We start from the raw sequence: 19,881 nt of genomic DNA, 5'->3' as shown, positions 1-19,881 counted from the left end.
TTTGTTAGCTTGCACCTGTATTTGCATAATAACATTGTTACAAATACAAGCTTTAGTGTATATTGCAATGTTAACATCCAAAAAGTTGTCTGTGAATAAAACAACATTTCTATCTTTCCACAGAGTAAACAAAATTTCCATCTTGAATGTAAGCCAAATCTGAGAGTATTGTTTAAGAATTCTGGGGGAGTCACCCAGCAAGATCATGTGCCATGAAAATGGTTCGGGCCTAAAGGGCTTGAAAAAATCATGAATGCAGTGCCAATAATTCTGCGCACATTGACAAAACCCAAAAATGAGTAGAAAGGACTCTGGTTGACTGCAGAAGGGCACCCAGGATTAGGAACCCCAAGGTGCTTAAGCCGAGGGCCCAAGGGAGGACCTTGGAAGGCAAGGCACTAAGCAAAGTGAGTGATCTTGAGCTCAGTAATAGTGCACCAGATGGCATCAAAGCATTGTCGCCATTGAGAGAGTGAAGATTGCAAATGCCATCTCTTGTTGAGCATGTCCACCATCAGAAGATGGGGCGAAAGCCATCGGTATCCCTTATTGGGCTTGTAGTTGGAAAATGGACTATCAGGATACCACTTCCAGTCATGCCACTAAGGATGACCAGACTAAATTCCTACCTTGTGCACCAAATGTACAAGGATGGAGGAAAGTAATGGGTCAAAAGTGTGTCGATCTGCACAGACAAGACGGTATTAAACCTGCATGTCTTCACAAGTCCTGAAACTCATAGTCGCTTTGGAAAAGAGATCTTTGACAGTTCTGATGCCACATTTGAAAAAATGAAGAGCACTAGCACCTTGGGTCTTGGCAAGAGGATTACCCTGAATGGAAAATAGGGGAGACCACCAAATATTCTGTTGATTCAAGGAGAGGCAATTACGAAAGTCATCGCCAACCCAATGAAGCCAAGGCTTGATAGCCTTCCAAGCTTTCCAGATGCTCTTGATAACAAATGAGCCCTATATGACAACAGGCTCACGCATGATGAGAAGGGTCTGAAAACCAATCCATTTCCACGTAGGTCTGTTGACAAGGAAGCTAGAAGAAATGCAATGGGGAACCAGAATCTTCCAAGCTTCATCTCCAGTAATAGCTCGAATTATCCACTTGGCACAAAGAGGAAGGCCTTGTTTTTGAGTGGAAAGTAGATCGAGGCCACCAGATTCTTTTGGGAGGCAACAAAAATCCGAAGCGACTCTATGAATTCCATGATGATTGGAACCAGAAGCCTAGAGGAAATCTCTAAGCATGCATTCTAGTTTAAGATAGGAAGCTTTAGAAGGAGCCTAGCAGTAAGAATAATAAACATGGGTGGTCGCAAGAATCTTAGAACAAATCTGAAATTTACTAGCAAGAGAGAGTGGCTTGGTAATCCAGTAATCAAGATTTTTTGCAATCTTAGCATGGACAACATTCCAAAGCACCATTGGTGAAGCCTGAAAGGAAAAAGGGATGCCAAGAAAGTGGAAAATTTCACCACGAGTGACCCATTTCCACTCAAACTAGCTGAGCTAGGGTGGAGCTAGTGAAAAAGACTAGTGGTAGCAGAGCATTTTATGCCATTGAATGGCAGAGCCAGAGGCTTGACAAAAGGTCTCAAGACAAGATAGTGCATTGTTGATCCTTTCCTCCTCTTCAAGAAGAGTAAGGAAGGAATCATCAGCAAAATGACCATTGACAAGCCGGGACATAGAATCAGGCAAGGCAATACCACAAACCAGTTCTAAAGAAATAGAATGAGCAAACAAGTACCCAAATGTGATGTTCCCACTCCAACATATAATTTAAATAATAAATAAAAATTAAAGTAATATTAATAATAATATTAAAGTAATAATATTTTATAAGTAATAATATCACATTATAATAACAATATGGTAGTATGAAATTAATTAAATGATAATCTAATATAATTATAAATAAATAATAATATTATGATATTATAATAATTAAAATAGGAAAACACTATTAATACAAAGTATTATAATATATATATGTATATATAGTTAATATATTATTAAAATAATATATATTATAATATAGCAATTACAATAGTATATATAATTAATTATATTATCATTAATATGATTAATGTTAATGGAAGGACATGACTATTTGAAATGTATATATATATATATATAATATCAAATATTGAGATGGGTATCATATGGAATTATTATCAAATTTTATACAGATAAGAAATAAGAAAGAGGACTGTGAGGTTCATACAGAAGAAAAAAGGAAAATATATGTACAATTGAAATTAAAACCCTAATGTCCTGATTGGAGACATTACAAGTGGTATCAGAGAAAATCATCCTGCCATCCTGTAGATTAAAAAATTATTAAATAGAATGAACAATTTATATTAGAATGTGTGTAAAAGGAAGATACATCAAACACTTACAGATCTATAGAATTCATGAAGAATAGGTCCAAACATTGCATGAAGAAAATGTACAGATTGAAAGATTCGGAATTGCAAAAATCAAAGAGAAAATATACATACAGAAAATAAAAAACAATGCCCAACATCCGGCTTGGAAAAATGATAAATAAAGGAATATAAATGAGTTGACTTATCCAACATCCACATGAATAATGGGAAGACCCAAGGGCATTAGACAAGTAGTGAAGGGTGCAGAGAAAGCATAAATAGGGAAAAAGGCCCTCCTAATATATATCTAACATATCATCATCGTCAGTAATGTAGAACAAACAAATCAACAAATTCTGTAACCAAATAATGTCCATAATGGGATAAGACATCATTGAATGATATAAGGGACACCAAGAATTCAGACTCCTGCTAGCGTGGATGAGAGACTTAGTCAACAATGAAGTACATGCATGGGGTATTGAATATCACACTCATCCGATAGCTTAAGCGACCAGTGAAGGAGAGAAAAGGGTATCAAGTAGAGATGATAGAATAAATATACTTCTGTACAAGGAAACATCTGAAGCAAGAGCCACAACAGAAAATAAAATCTCGTTCAAATGTTAGAAGACAAATTGGGAATAAGCTTCAGATCTTCCTAAAGTTGTTTGGAAGCTTATTTACTATTCAACTTATTTCTGCGCGTGCAGGACTTGGCAATCTGCTCGATACGTTAGCATTGTATATTCTGAATATATAGTTGAGAACTGATAAGAGGATTGGACAACAAAATGAAGTTACAAAATGTATACATTGTTTCCCACCGTATTGCATGAAGATCTACGCCAAAGGTACAGGCAGGATACCCACAGTCTTTGCGCCAAAGTACTGAACACACACTCCCATCGAGTTCCACGTGGAGGTTCCACAGTACATCGGGGGATGCCAGTAATTATACATTTAAGATGACGATGCATCTCTCCAATACTGTGGTGATGCTATCTTATTCAAAGTCAATGAATAGAATGACTCAAATGTAATGACCTTAGCAATTAAAGAAGTAAATCACTTTAATAGAAGAAATCCTGATAAAGATGTTGATGGAAAAGGAGAACCATATAAGAAGACAAATATACAAAAGAAGGGTTTATAAATATATATATTTTTAATCCTATAGTCAAGGTCAACACAGGTATTGGATGGGAAGGGAGAAGATTATAATAATAATAATAATAATAAAATAGAAAATCTTTCATTAAGATAAGAGAGTGAATTTTATCATATGAGAAGAACTAAAGAGGGAGCCAAGTGAATGGAGAGGATTTAAGAAGACCATGAAGACACATATGGGTAATGAGGTAACTTATTTATTTTCTTCGTATATTTTTATCAAATATTTTTAATCTTATAGTCAATGTCAACACACGTATTGGATGGGAAGGAAGAAGATTATACAAATAAAAATAATAATAAAATAAATAACCTTTCATTAAGATAAGAGAGTGAACTTTATCATATGAGAAGAACTAAAGAGGGAGCCAAGTGAACAAAGAAGATTTAAGAAGACCATGAAGACATATATGGGTAATGAGGTAACTTATTTATTTTCTTTGTATATTTTCATCAAATATTTTTATTAGTATTTTTGATGATTATTGAACATTCAATTATCTATTATTCATTCTTATAATTGAATAGTTATAAGGGAGTGAGATTAATCGACCATGTTAATAGGTCATAATCAAACAATTAGGGAATTTTCTAATGAAAAATAAACAAGAGTTTTGAAAGGGACAACAATGGGACGACATGGAAATATATTAAAGGATGTGAGAAAACAAATAAGAAAGATATATTATTTGTGCCTCCTAAGTAGACCACCTTGATGGATGTCACAGGCTGCCATCAAGGCCAAGAGGGCCAAAGTTCCACTCTTGGGCTTAGGTAGGATATTTAAGAAGAATAAGATTACCTCCTAAGTAGACCACCTTGATGGACGTCACTAGCTACCATCAAGGCCAAGAGGGCCAAAGTTCTACTCTTGGACTTAGGCAGGAAGAATAAGATTACCATCTAAGTAGACCACCTTGATGGATGTCAATGGCTACCATCAAGGCCAAGAGGGCCAAAGTTCCACTCCTAGGCCTAGATTGATTAAACACTTGACATCATGTCAACTCTATTCAATTGAGAATTTTCCAAGTAGACCACATTGATGGATGTCAAATAGCTGTCATCAAGGCCAAGAGGGCCAGAGTTCCACTCTTGGGCTTGGTAGGATATTTGTTTAGGATTAATTTATCATTGCTAATATTTTCTTTGAAGCTATTATATACATGTACATGCTAATAATTGTTTGTGTTGCAGGATCTATGATCAAAAAGCATATTGGGAAGTATATTTGATAAATTATTCTCTTTGTTCTACTTCATTGTGAAAAATAATGTATGATGTGTTTGCATCGTGTTTGCTCCGTGTCTTCATCTGTCTACATCGTGTCTACTTTGCGTATGCTTTGTGTTTTCATTCATACTTCATAAATATCTCTTGTCTTTTGAATGCAAATATGTTTTTTTGTATATGAAAGATTTTTCTTGAAGTCAAGAAAATTTGAGAGGGGAGGACTGTGATGTCCCCACTCCAACATATAATTTAAATAATAAATAAGAATTAAAGTAATATTAATAATAATATTAAAGTAACAATGTTTTATAAGTAATAATATCGCATTATAATAACAATATGGTAGTATAAAATTAATTAAATGATAATCTAATATAATTATAAATAAATAATAATATTATGATATTATAATAATTAAGATAGGAAAACACTATTAATACAAAGTATATATATATATATATATATATATATATATATATATATATATATATATATATATATATATATATATATATATATATATATATATATATATATATATATATATATATATATATATATATATATATATATATATATATATATAATCAAAATAATATATTATAATATAGCAATTACAATAGTATATATAATGATATTAATTAATTTAACTAAGTTTATTAATGTAAATAGATAATTAATTATATTATCATTAATAAGATTAATGTTAATGGAAGGACGTGACTATTTGAAATGAACATAAATATATATATTTATATAATATCAAATATTGAGATGGGTATCATATGGAATTATTATCAAATTTTATATAGATAAGAGGATTGTGAGGTTCATATAGAGGAAAAAGGAAAAATACATGTACAATCAGAATTAAAACCCTAATTGCCTGATTGGGGACATTACACCAAACCCTTCAGCAGCAAGAACATAAAGTGTTGGAGCTAAAGGGCAACCTTGCCTGATGGAGCGAAAGAGCCCAAAGACCTCAAAATGCAAATTATTAATGGTAATGCAAGCATTAGCATCACCAAAAAGCATCTTGACGGATTGAATAAAGTTGGGACCAAATCCCAGAGCCTAGAGCATAGCTAGGATGAAGGGCCAGGTTAGTATATTTTGAATATATATTAACAAAAAAATGAAAAAATCGTAGAGTGGAGGAGGAGGTTTTTTTTTGCTCTGCTAGGGTTTCTTGCTTCATGTGATCTTTCAATCTTTTGTGTACGGCTTTTCGTGTGAACTTTCCCTCTATTAGCTCCACTTGTCACATCGCATTTACTACAAGAGTTTTTTAGGCTAGGATATAATGGCTCCAGCCAGTGGTGAACTAGTTGTTTCTAGTGTTCACTCTACTGCTTCGGTCTGCCATAGCATCTCCACAGAACAAATGTCCGCACAAGTTTGTACCAAAGGTTTTTCATGAGGTAATCCTGACATTATCCTTCCTTTGTAAGAATTTGATGTTGCATGTGATTGGTTAGAAAAACACACCTTGATAGGTTATTTTGTGGGTACCACTCTCCCTGAAGCTATGCTCTAGAATGGGTTAACAAGAGTTGGACTCCTCATGGAGTCTGCCTTGACACTGTACAAAACCTTACCAAAGGTTTTTATTATTATTTTGCTTCACTAACCGCTTGCAGGTAGACGTGGTCTTTAACAACCGACCATGGTCTGTGCACTCTTCCTTTCTCATTTTTCAAAAAAGGTCATGAGACTTCACAATCTCGAATGATAAAAAGCTTAGGGTTCCTGTATGGATCAAGTTCCTAGGTTTACCCCTACCTTGCTGGCCTTTCATTGAGTCGATTGCCAAAGCCCTTAGCAAATTTGTCACCAAAGAGCTTGAGAAATTCTTCAATGCCCTCCCACAATGATGCATTTGTGTAGAGGTGGATCTTTCCAAGGATCTCAAGGATTCTATGAAAATTCATATTAGGACTAAAACCTTCTCTTAGAAGGTTCTTTACTTGAACCTCCCCAACACTTGTTATAGGTACTAGTCTGCAGAACACAAGATCAAAGACTGCCCTCTGGCTATGCCTAGGATCAAGCCCATGCCTAAAGAAGCACCTGTCAAACAGGCTAAAGGGAAAAAAGAAGAATGAGTTATTGTTGGGCATAAGGGCAAGGCTCCCTCGAATCCCTTGCCCCCAAAGAAGTCCTATGCTATAGTAATTGTTGTTCCTCCTATCCCTATAGGAGTGTCAATTCTATTCAGTGCAAGGATGCAAGTGGCAGACAAAGGAACTACTTCCAAAGTTTCGCAGGTTTCAAACCCTACTGGTTGGTAGGGGATTAAGGTAGCTGCTAGGGTTTCTGCCTTGGCTGGGGTGTGAACTCATCTTGCTACCTCTTCCATAGCACCACCAGTAATGCATCATTCTCACAGTCCTCCTGGATGTCTGGAGATACCAGAGGTGAAATGTCAAGCTATAAGTCCAAAGGGTTTTCCATTTCACTTCAACCATGTTTCTACCTTCTTGCAAAATAGCTACTCCTCTCATGAGGAAAAATATGATATGGAAGAGTTCTCATGAACTTCCTATCATGGAATGTTTGAGGTCTCATAGACTTCCATAGAAAGTACTATGTTCGAGATGTCTATCATAGACTTGGTGATTTATATTTTCTCTATCTGCAAGAAGTTAAAATTTTTGGTTTCATGTTTGCTTTGGCATGCCACGTAGTTTGACAGGATAGTGTGATGTTTTCTTCCTAGCACGGAGCTGGCCGAGGTGTTGTAGTTACTCTCTTGTCACCTTGCCTTCATTTTGCAATTATTTCACATGGTTCTGACCCCATGCATAGAATTATTTAGCTTTTTCTTTCCATTAACAATCATTCTTTTAGAGTCATTAATGTTTACGCTTCTAATGATCTTGTGGAAAGATCCCAGATGTGGGCCTGGCTAGCTGACAACTTGCCTCCAACTACTTGGATTATGTGTGGGGACTTTAATATGGTTGAAGTGGCCTCTAACAAAGATAGCATTCTACCTGTTTGCTAGATAACGGGGGAAAGACAAGCCTACTATTAAATGTGCAATAAATTGGGCCTTTTTTATCACAACACAAACCACCACTAGGATAGTGGGGTTTGGCACACTTGGTCCAACTTTCGAGCTAGCTCTTACCGTATATTAAAATGCCTTGATTTTGCTATGATCACTATGCAATCTTTTTTCTCTTTTTCTAAGGATCAAGATTTTCCTATCATTCCCTTGCCAAATGTGATGTTAGCTAACCACCACCCCATTTATTTTTTCATTTCTTGGCAAATAGATGTCCCAAATGTGGCCCAGTCTCAATTTTTTTATCAACACATTTGTGTTGATGCATGCTTCCACCATTTCACACATCCTACGTATTTGGAACTTGGAGGCACATCTACATTTTCAAAAGGGTTGGATTCAATGGTGGAATGATGCCATTACCAGAACTACTTGATTCTTACGCATTTATGTGTGACAATTGGCTATGTTTCATAAATGGTCATATGAAGCCAACATGCTTGCCCTCAAAAAATCCTCTAAAGCTTTCACCCTAAATCCCTTTGATGTGGACTTGCAAATTCAGCTTGCCAAGCTTCACCATGAGAAACAAATTGCTAATAATTATGTTGCGTAGGGAGAGCGAATCGAAGCATATCTCCACTAGTTGGAGGTTGGCGAGAAAGCCTTGAAGGAGTTTTTTCAGGTTCTTCATGCTCGTCATACCAATGTTGGGGTTTAAAAAATCAAATAAGGAAATGCTATTCTATCTAGTCTCCCGACCATCCTACAAGCATTTGTTCATCACTATGACAACATGTTTTTCTTCACAGGGAAATTCAGTTTCTCAAGAGGAAGCTCTCAAAAAGTGTATTTCTGTTACTCCAAACCATCTAGTAGCTGAGCAACATGTTTTCTGTGAGCAACTTCTTTCCCTCCTAGACCTTAAAGAAGTAGGCTAATCCATGGGAGATGACAAGTCCCTTAGGTGTGATGGGTTCCCTTGTGAATTCTACAAACACCTCTAGGAGCATATAGGTCTTGATCTGCACAAAGTTTATCCTGAAGACTATCACTCTAAAAGCTTAGGAGCCATTATAAACAAAGGAAATATCAAATTCATACCTAAATCTGGTGATCTAGAGGATATATATAATTAGAGACCCATTACCCTTCTGAATGTGTCATACAAGATCATTGGAAAAGCACTCTCTCTCAAAATTAGGCACATGTTTCCCTTAATTGTGTGACCAGAGGAAACTGGATTTATCAAGTCCAGATATATTCTTGGAAACATCATTGCTATCTGGGAGGGAATGGAATGGGCTCGCAAGTCCAATCAGAAGGCCATCTTTTTAAAGATAGATTTTGCTAAAGCCTATGATCGCATTGAATGGCCCTTCATCTTGGCTATGCTCCAGGCTCTGGGTTTTGGCCTCAACTTCCTCCAGTCCATGGAGATGCTCTTTGGGGATGCTAATGCTTGAATTACCATCAACAATTTGCAATTAGATGCTTTTATACTTTTTTCGTTCCATTAGACAAGCTTGTTTGCTAGCTCTTGTGCTTTATGTCAATGCTATGAAACATTTTGGATATTTGCTTGTGCATTCTATGTCCTCAAGAATAGTTCGTGGCATTTTCTTGCCTAAATCATCCTCCCAATTAGTCAATGGACACTTTCCTGATGATTATTTTCTCACACTTTTAGAGGATGAAGAAAACATCAATAATGCTTTAAGTTTCCTAGACACCTTTTTTCAAGCTTCTAGTCCTACCATTCAATGGCATAAAATGCTCTACTTTTTCCAGTCCTTTCTGCTAGCTCCACCTTGGCTTAGCCAACTTGAGTAGAAATGGGTTTCTCATGGATAAATCTTTCACTTTCTTGGCATTCCTTTTGTGTTCCATACATCGCCTATGGAACTTTAGAATGCTGTGTTGGGTAAGATTAGGAAAAAGCTCAACTACTAGATCACAAAGCTACTCTCCCTCATGGGAAAATTCTAGAATTTTCATAAGATTCTTGTGGCCACTCATGTGTATTACTCCTCCTATTGGGCTCCATCTAAAGCTTCTTACATGAAGCTAGAAAGATTGCTCAAGTATTTTCTCTGGGCCTCTGGTTTTGATCACCATGGCTTTCATAGAGTGGCATGGGATTTCTATTGTCTCCCAAAAGAGTCCAGTGGTCTTGGCTTGCTTTTTGCTTGGAGACAATGCCTTGCTCTTTTTGTAAAATGGATTATTAGGGCTTTCTCAGGAGATGAAGCTTGGAAGATTCTGGTTCGGCATTGCATTTCTTATGCCTTCCCTATCAACAGGCCTGCTTGGAAGGGGATTGGTTTCCAAACACTTCTCATTATGTGTAAGCCTATTGTCCTTTAGGGCTCCTTCATCATCAATAGCATCTAGAAAGTCTAGGAGGTTGTTAAGCCCTGACTTCGATGGGCTAGAGATGAATTCTGCAATGGCCTCTCCTTGAATCAGCATAACATATGGTGGTCTCCCCTATTTACCATTTACGGTACTCCCCTGACCAAGACTCAAGGGGCTGGTGCTCTATGTTTTTTCAAATGTGGCATCAAAAACTCCTAAGGAACTCTTCTCACTGGTCACCATGAATTTCAAGACCTAGGAAGATATGCAAGTACAGTACCGCCTTGTCCATTCAAACTGATAGAGTTTTGACCTTCTACTTTCTTCCATCCTAGTTCACTTAGTTCATAAAGTGGGGATTCAATCTACTCGCCCTTGGTGGCTTGATTGGAGGTGGTTTCTTACCATTCCTTTTTCTAATTACAAGATAAGTTTTGGCTACAAATGGCTTTTGCTTCATCTTCCAATGGTGGATACACTAAAGCATAGATGGCAGTTGTAATCTTCCCTTTCTCAATGGAGAAAACACTTTGACACCATATGGAATGCTATAACTAAACCCAAGATTGCATATTTTTCTTGGTTCCTAGCCTTCCAAGGTCTTTTCCTAGGGCCTCGGCTCAAACACATTGGAGTTTCTGACCCTAGATGCCCCTTTTGTGGACAACTAAAGTCTTTCTTGCATATTTTTTGTTTCTGCAAGCATGCTCAAAATTATTGACACTAGATTCATGATTTTTTCAAGCCATTCAGACCTGAGTCTTTCTCTTGGCATATGATTTTATTGGGTAACTCTCCTAGATTTCCTTGGAAGTTCACCTAGATTTGGCATACCTTCAGGTTAGAGATCCCGTTTTCTCTGTGGAAAGATAGGAATGCTATTCTTTTCACACACAATTTTTTGGATGTTAACATTGCTATGTATATTAAGGCATGCATTTGTAATAATGTAATTATATAGATTTAGGTGCAAGCTAATAAAGTTGCACTTGAATTTTCTCACCTGTAGGAGCTGCTCAATCACTAGGGAAATGCTCCTTGTACTATTGCTAGAGTTCTTCCAAATGCCTCAATGGAGACCTTGACGCCCCGCGGGCGCCGTCCTTTGCGCCACTCCTTCAACTGCCAGTCACACACCTCATGCTCCTAGTCTTTGTGTCACCGCTCTCCCAGTGGTGGTTATGGTAGATGGCGGCATCTCTCAACTTCCCCACCCTGTGGTGGTACTAGTTGGTCTTCGGCTCCTCCCCCTAGTTCTCATTGTGCGCACTTAGGGAAGTGGCCTCGCCTGGACCTAGTGATTTCTCCTTCGTGGCCAGAGGTTAAAGATGCAGAGGCTGCCATTGTTGCTACTGCTGGTGACGATGGTTGGACTATTCCTAGCCTACCCCCCAATCCTAAAGATGATCCACCACCCTTGGCTAGCACTTCTTTGGCACCCTAAGGTTGCCTTATATGTTTTTTTCTTATGAATAGTTTCTGATTTCAACTACGGCCATGTTTTTAGTCTTGCTTTGACTATTTGAACTCTTTCACGTGGTGATCTTGTTTCCCTCGACCCATTTTTTGTGAATTGTAAACTGATTATATATTATTAATAAAAAAGATCACTATTCATCAAGAAAAAATAAATCTATTGACGATGAACATTTCATTGTGTTTTATCTTTCATTATGTTTTATCTTGAATATATAATACATATTTCGTTAGTAAAAACAAATATCTATCTTTACTTTAAGATGTATTTTGATGTATCTAACTTTTATATCCATTTAAACATGTACTTTTATATTAACTAGTTTTATTTATGTTATGTATTGAAAGAAGACACGTTGAAGAATTTCAAGGATGACAATGGGCAGTTTGTACTCTGTGAGCAGAATAATAGTAAGGAAGAAAAAGTGATGAGAAGTATTCTCAACCTATTAAGACTTTCCAGGGTGGCGTTTCCTAGAGAAATCGTTATGGAGGAGGCTAAAGCATTTAGCACTAGATATCTTAAAGAATTATTACAAAATTCGAAAGTTACATCTAAGAGAAGTTTTCTTAAAGAGGTGATACATTTGTGTAGTATATTCTTGATTTTAAAGTGTACACTGAAATTTGACTACTTAAACTGATTTTTTTATCGTATAGGTGAAGTATACTTTTAGATACGAATGGCCTCGAACCTTTAGTAGATGGGAGGCACGAAATTTCATAGAAACCTATAAGCTAGACAATGAGAGGTACAAGTCAAATATGTTTTCTTTATTAAAAAGAAATATAATTTTTAAAGTAAACTAACTGACTGTTTTTTAGGTTAAAAGACAAAAGAATTGTAGAGCTTGCAAAATTGGATTTCAGCATACTACAATTTCACTACAAATTGGAGATGAAAAATCTCGCAACGTAAATTTTCAAGTAAATAAAGAGACATCTAAATTGTTTTATTTTCAAGTAAACAAATAGATATCTAGAATGTTTTATTTACAATAATACTGTAGACTTATTGCTATAATTTTCAATGTCTAAAAAATGTTTTGGAAAACTAATTCTTTCTTTCAATAGAATTAACCATTAAATATTATAGAGTTCATGTTCTAGTTTACAATTTTATCTGAAAAATAAAATCATTTAAATTCTAAAATATAATTTATATTTTTTTCAATTTATGTTTTGAGAGTAAAAAAAAATATTATTATAGTGAATAACAAACTTAACTATATAAATTCTGAATTTGGTTTCGTGATTTTTCACTTTGTATGACATGCAATTATATGTTAGCAATCTATCAAATAGTAAAATTAATTGTACTTTGAATTTATGTTAATTTAGCAATGTTTCTTATAAATATTTATTTGCATGGCAGTTGGTGAGTTGAAATTCAAAATTTCCAAGCTATTTGCAACAAGGGAGTGAATCATTGAATTTCTTTTTTGGGCAATTATTTCTCCAAATGAATTGGAGCTTTCTAGTAGTAGAATAGCTTTTGCAAAAATAACAACAGTTATCACAATATTAGATGATAGTTTCGATGATTATGCAACACTTGAGCAACTCAAGTGTATTATAGATGCCATTTCAAACGGTTGGGACATTTCTATTATAGAAAATATTCCTAACAACTTGAAGAGATGCTTTGAATTTAGCTCTAAAACAATTCATCAATTGACAATAGATGCTGCTAAATATCAAGGGCATGACACGATGACTTTTGTTACAAAGGCAATATGTATGCTTCTCCAAGACCACTTTCATGTATTTTTAAACATATTATCTGAATTATATATAAAGAGAGAAGTCAAATAAAAAATTATACTAGATGCTAGATTTCTACCAATTTGTAACCTTTACACATGGTGTCAATAAAAATTTAGAAATAATTAGAATTTATAGAAAATGAAAATTAGCATCACATTACTTTTCTTTGAATTATTTTTTTATGTATTTAAACACATTTCTTAAAAATATTACTGAGAATATATTATTATTAGTAAAATAACGGTCCATTGTTTTATGTTGAACCATATACAATATCAATAGAAGTATTAGTATTATTACCTAAACTTTAAATTGATCTAAAAACAAGTGCTATGTGCAGCATTAGTCCCTGCTTGTGGTAGGCTTGGTGGGAAAGATGGAGAAAAAGTTTTTGGTTAGCAGAGAGCTCTAGTTCCCACATGATGTAGAAAGACTAGAGTATGAGATTTAGAGATTGCATGCGTAGTCAATTGCATGGAGAAATGGGTCTAGCCATTTCATCATCAAGAAGTGGTCAAATTTGACTCACAGTATTTGAGAAGCTAGTTAAGAAGCGATCAAATGTCATTTACAGTATGTATGCTCATCCCATATAATATTCAGCTGGAAACTATGTCTGGTCAATGTAGAAGAGATAGATATCTTGTGTTGTTTGTTTGACACTAACATCAAGCTCTGTTGAATTTTTTCTCAATTTAAGGGAAAATGGGTTCTCTGAGATGGTAATTTGACCGATATTACAAAACATATATTGATATTAAAATATAGAGATTCTAAAAAATAATAGTATTTATTAATTTCTTCAAGAGGACTGAAAACTTATTAACATAAATTAATGAAACATTGATCTCAGAAAATTACAAATGTATTGCTGACCTGCTATAAATCTATAATATTTCTCTTTTAATGCATAGACTGAACTCTTGAAGAATTTACACTATTCAGGAGCATTGATCAGCTACTGTATTTCATATAAATTCTTATAGAAATTCTTATTAGCATTAGATGGTAAAGATGAACTACAGTATTACTCAACAACTTTGTGCATGAGCAGAAGTATATATCGCTAAGCTCTCTTTCCCCAATAGCTTTGGTGTAGGGTATCACAACCACCGAGAATGAAACCCAAATCTCTGATTTGCAATTTCTCTATGTCAATTTCATTTCCATATGGTTATGGAGAGAAATTCAGATCTATACTAAAACTATGTTGATTTTCTATTTTGTAGAAGACTGCATTTAGCTCCTACATATGATATGGACTTGAGAGCTTCTTAAAAATATCATACTAATGCTAACCAAAATAATGAGCTCTTAAACTTATTCAAGTTCTATAACTAATGCCATATTTAGCTCATAACAATAATGTGAACCAAAAAGTAAACAATGAATTGTAATAGAACTTTTGGACTGATTCTATTCTACCTAGCTCATGTAAATTCGTAAAGAGCCAATGTCTAGTACAAAGAACAAGTTAAATAGAGAAAGAAAAGATAAATGAGGAGAGAATCTTGGAAGGAAAGAGGGAGGAATTGCATCTAATGCTCATAAATATTGAGTTTCAAATTAATCTTAGATATACAATTATGTTAAATCCATTAAAAAAAAGCACAAAGTAGATGACATCTCCATTTAAAAGTTTAGTATAAAAACTACAGTCAACCATTAAGCACAAATTCCCACTTTCCACGAGCATTGGCAGCATTGGCATTAGGTTGTGAGATCCATTGCTATCTACAAATTGAGGTATACAATCAAGAATCAAATGTTGGCAAAATATTGTTATCTCGTTGCACATAGAATGAATTTAAAATAATAGTAGTAATTGAAGTACATATGAGATGCATAGCAATGAATTTTACAAATTTAAATTGTGTCTTAGGCCTGATGTTTTAATTCTTCCAATTTTTGGTTTGCATATGTCAAGATTCATAACAACACATGTCGGACATAAGACCATTAATAGAAGAGTCAAGATAGTAAGTTCTAATGTTTTTAAAGAGTGCCAAAAGCATACACCAATAGAAGGATTAGGAGATACGAAAAAGATGATGAACAAACAAGATGTCTATTTTAATTTAGTTATAGTTAATTTTGTCATAGAGTTAAACAAAAAACAAGTTTAAATCAAGCAGGTTCAAGGTACAAGAATTTAAGCTATAGACATCTGATTCTCTATGCTAATGTTCATTGCAAATGAAAGGGCAAAAAATAGTAACTTTGCATGAGAGTCATTTTCGATAAATTGGTTGTGTACAAGAGGTACAAGATGTTCATTATAACAGTATTTAAAGCAAAGGAAGCCAACAATGTAAATATCTGTAACAAAAAATAGCAACTTTGCTCAAGAGTCAAGATGTTCATTATAAAAGTATTTAAAGCAAAGGAAGCCAACAATGCTGATAACAATAAAGGAAATAGGATTAGAGTAGAATTTTACAATGCTCGCTATTCTCATAATTAGTTTCAAATTACTTATACTTATGCAATATTTACGAGAGGCAAAAAAAATAAATTGAGAAAAAATTGAAGATTGTTGTAAAAATAATTTGAAAATAAAGAACCAGAACAATTCCAAATTCAAAAATAAAATAATTTCAATTTCAACTATCTTTGTAATAAAACTAAAAATAGCTAAATAAGTGCGCCAAAATCTTCAGTATTAACAAATATTAAATTCTTCAGTGAACTTCTTTACCTCTTTTCTCCTTTGAAGATGAGGCCCTGGTAATAAAGTTGAACATGAAAAATATAAGCCTGAATGTAATTTAGCCTAACTTCCACTATCAAGATTTCAAATTAGGAGAAAAAAGATTACAAGAATAAGCACAAATCAGGCAGTTAACATACTAAACATTAAAAAATGTGCACAGATGAGGCAATTAATAGAGAAGATGTAAAAAATGGAAAATACATGATAATTGTTGAAAAAATAGAACTCATATAAAATTGCAAAGAATGACTGGTAATTACTTAACACGGCATAAGCATAATAGATATTTGCAAAGGGAGTTCCATATAAAAAATTTAGATTCACAAGAGATCTTTGGTTATCCTTTTAATGTTGTATGATGACTAAGCCTTCTGCGCAAGATAGTGAATTGGAGTTGGGAGGAAAGAGCCTCCCATTTCAACTATGAATTAGAGAGGCAATTGATAATTTTGGTTTCAAGAATGAACATTAACACTCCTGTTTTGCAAATAGAGTTAAAATTTGTGAACATTGTTAGTAACATCATACATTGTGACATTTTACTGAATTGTTGTGATAGCAAACTATTAAAAAATGGCAACAAAAAATAAAATGAAATAGCATTAAAGAAGAGTACTGAGAATGTCATATCGGATGATCTGCAGGTGAGAGATGATGGAATTACTTGCAGTGGTAAAGTGAAGACTTCTATGATAATATAGCAACCCATCAATAACACCCAATTCAAGGAAGTGAGCAAATGCCATGGAACAATTTTGTAAATCAAGTCTGCAATAATAAAGGAACTTCATCAGAAAAATGTAATATGAGAAAACTTGGAGAAGCCATTGTAAAATGGAGACCCGGTGATGCATGAGGCAGGTGTTATAGGCTATGGGAATAGCACATGGAATGCATGCAACTTTATTGTTGGCAGGTGTTGTAGGCTGTGGGAATAACACGTGGAATGCATGCAGCTGTAATGTTAATTTCTCAGGTAAGAAAATAAAAAAACTATCGAAGAAAATTTCTGAGCCAATAGAAATGGATAGAAATTTAAGGAAATAATAATGAAAAATGGAAATGCAGCTATGGAGATGATTTTTTTGGAATAAGTCACTAGTTTGTTGCACCAAATCTGCTATTCTGTTTAACAGTTGACTGCTGCTCCCTATTCTGTAGCCATTAGTTTTGTAGGACTGTAGTTAACTCCACCACATGTATGCATAATTGAATTTGTCTCCAAACACATGGCAAGGTTGTTAAGTGAAGTGTTAGTGCTATCACATTAGATGATCCACATGTACACTCTAAACAGTTGGAAGTCCTCTATTTATAAAGGCTATGTAAGTTGGTTTTAAGTGTGCAGTCAGATTAATGAAATAATTTTGTTATCAGCTATCACCATGTTTCTTTATAGTTTTAATTTTCAATATGGTACTAGACCCAGGTTTAGCCAGGTTCAGCTGGAGATTCATTTAGAAGTTCAGCTAGAAATATTGCTAGAAATGGTGTGTTTGCAATTTTGGGCTGTGATTTTTTAAGAAGCTGTTGTTTTAAATGTGATTTATAAGATACGTTGTTGTCAAATGAAAAGAAAGGCTGATCATTGAAGTCAATGTTTGCAATATGAAGATCAAAATAGTGATGGTTGTAGCAAGAGGTGCACTATCGGTTGTACCCGACACTTCAAAAGTTTTTACTATATTGATGAACCATGTATCTGAAAAATATTCCTAGAGAACTAGCGAGCACATTGGCTGGGTACCCATGTGACTCGGTAGATGGATTATTTTTCATATGGACTAAATATTAGTATGCTAGAGAAAAGTTTAGAGTTGGTTTACCTATCATTGGATCAATGGTTTTGTGAAGTTTGAAGGGTTTGTGGTAATCCAAAACCACTTGTTTAAGTAAATCTATTGAACGGTTTGTGGTAAGCCAAAACCACTTATTTAGGTGAAAAACCTAAAAGTATTGAAGGGTTTGTGGTAAACCAAAACCACTTGTTTGGGTGAAAGATCCTAAAGCATTTTTTTTCGAAGAGTTTGTGGTAAGCTAAAACCACTTAACAAGAAAAATGAATTTTCTATGTTGTAAATGGGTACCTCAAAAGGCTTAATGCCGGGACCTATCATGTTTGAATTTCTTATTGTAATTTCTCCCACTGAAAGAGTCTTTAGTGGTAGAAATTAAGGGAGGATGTTGGAATAAGTCACTAGTTTGTTGCACCAAATCTGCTATTTTGTTTAATAGTTGACTGCTGCTCCCTATTTTGTAGCCATCAGTTTTGTAGGACTGTAGTTAACTCCACCACATGTATGCACAATTGAATTTGTCTCCAAACACATGGCAAGGTTGTTAAGTGAAGTGTTAGTGCTGTCACATTAGATGATCCACATGTACACTCTAAATAGTTGGAAGTCCTCTATTTATAGAGGCTATGTAATTTGGTTTTAAGTGTGCAGTTAGATTAATCAAATAATTTTGCTATCTACTGTCACCATGTTTCTTTATAGTTTTAATTTTCAATAGATTTTAATGGGATTGTTTTAAGGTTTTCCCCGACTCCCAAGATAGTGACTAATTGAAAAGTATGGTGAAAACATTAGTCCCCGCCTATATGCGGCAGGGACTAAAAATCATTTAGAACATATTTGCAAGTAGAAATTGTTAGAAGTACCATGTAATGAAATTTTAAGATTGATCAAACATATTCGTTGTATTGTATTTTAGTGGGCAAATTATGCGGAAGACTTCTTTGAGCAAGCACGATGGAAACTGACAGGATATTTTCCAACCTACAATGAGTACATAAAGTATGTTGAAACAAGTGTAGGATTTGGACTGATATTGTTACTTGCTTCCCAACTGGCATCTCCTAGTTTATGTTATGATGATATTGAGAAGATTTACGTTGAGAAATCTAATTTTTATCATCTCATACAAGTGGCTATGTGATTAACTGATGATATAAATGACTTTGAGGTTTTATAGTTTTCCCTTTTCATATGAATTAAATATACAGGTAGATATTTTAGGAAAATAAATATTAATGTATTTAAATGTTATTGTAGGAGGAGAAGCTCCACGGAAAGATCGCCTCAACTATTTCTTGTTATATGGGTGATCATCCAAATTGTTCAGAAAGAGAGGCAGTAAATCATATCATCAAACTCAATAATGAATTATTAAAGGAATTGATTAAAGAATTTTTAAAATCAAATATTCAATTTCTTGAGTGGGAGAAGATATGTGTCAATAGTACCAGAGGAGTACAATTTTTCTATATATTCAGAGATGGGTTTACAAATTCTCACAAGGAGATCAAGGAGAAGATATTTAAAATTCTTGTTGATCTAGTAAAAGTGTAGAAAGTGAAAGGGTTTTCATTATAGAAAAAAATGAAATATCTCTTTTAATCATACTTCAACTAAGTTACAAACCTAGATGTGCTACTACTTTTATTACTTTTACTTTATTATAATAATGTATTTGTTTTAAAGAACTGATACACTTATTTAAGATTGCATTACCACTCAAATTTAGATAAAACTATAAGGTAATATGGTTTTTTTCTTTTTTGAAAATGTTTAGTATATTTTTTATATATAAGACAAGAGTTCTCTATATGTAGATTAAATTCAAATTTGATAAGTTAAGAAAATTATTTTCTAATTTTTGGGTAAGAGATCAAAGCCTAGATTATTTATTAGGTTTTATTATTCATTGAGAATAATTATTGTGATATTTTAAGTTCAAGTAGATTCAAACCCAAGA

The 19,881-nt window shown here is 34.2% G+C and overlaps 1 pseudogene; it reads left to right on the top strand.

The window, feature by feature from the left end:
* Nucleotides 1–19,475, top strand: part of LOC149550211 (delta-selinene-like synthase, chloroplastic) — a 43,441-nt pseudogene extending 23,966 nt beyond the window's left edge.
* The last annotated feature ends 406 nt before the right edge of the window (nt 19,476–19,881 follow it).

Source organism: Cupressus sempervirens, chromosome 7, assembly GCF_028749045.1.
Source record: "Cupressus sempervirens isolate cs-2001-9-10 chromosome 7, ASM2874904v1, whole genome shotgun sequence".
Lineage (NCBI taxonomy): Eukaryota > Viridiplantae > Streptophyta > Pinopsida > Cupressales > Cupressaceae > Cupressus > Cupressus sempervirens.
Note: the sequence above shows the minus strand (reverse complement) of the source record. Positions and strands in the feature narration are given on the sequence as shown.